Consider the following 803-nt stretch of genomic DNA (forward strand, 5'->3'; position numbering starts at 1 on the left):
ATCCTCACCTGATGTAGATGAAAAGGTGAAATACAGCTGCATGTCATCAGCATACTGATGGCAGCACACTTCCAAACTTCTGATGACCCCACTCAACAGTTTCATGTAACTGTTAAATAGCATGGGGGACAAAACCAAACCCTGCAGAACCCCATTCTGGACAATCCATGGGGCTGAGCCAAATGCCCTAAGCACCACCTTGTGGAGCCAGATATCCAGGTAGGAGCAAAACCATGGCAATGCAGTACCCTCCCCCAATCCCAGCTCAGAAGGTCGCCCCAGAAGAGTACCATTGTCAATGGTATCAAGGATGCCGAGAGATCAAGGAGAATCAGCAGGGTCACGCTCCCCCGGTCTCTCTCTCTCCTGATATAGGTCATCATACAGGGTGACCAAGGCTGTTTCTGCCAAAACCCAGCCTGAAACCTGGCTGAAATGGATCCAGATAATCTGTCTCATTCAAGAACATCTGGAGTGGGCTGCCAACCACCCACTCAAGGATCTGGTGCAGTAAAAAGATATTCACCACCGACCGCCCTAAGGCTACTAAGATCTCCTAGGTCCAGGGAGGGTTTCTTCAGGAGTATAATTTTTCCTTGCTCTTCTGCTATATCCACATCATTAACTCTCGGTTATTTCAGTTAATAACATACATTTCCAAATGGCAATTAAATGGCTACAGAGCAGCCCTCCCTGGAAGCTACTTGAAGCTTCCACTTCATTTGTTTTGCAAAAAAGAAAGACATAAAAACTTTAAAGGTAGCCCTTGGACTACTTCATAAACATAGGTAGCATTTTTAAAT

This window comes from Heloderma suspectum, chromosome 2 (genome assembly GCF_057233095.1).
Source record: "Heloderma suspectum isolate Gila_16-S chromosome 2, 16-S_ref, whole genome shotgun sequence".
NCBI classification, from domain to species: Eukaryota; Metazoa; Chordata; class Lepidosauria; order Squamata; family Helodermatidae; genus Heloderma; species Heloderma suspectum.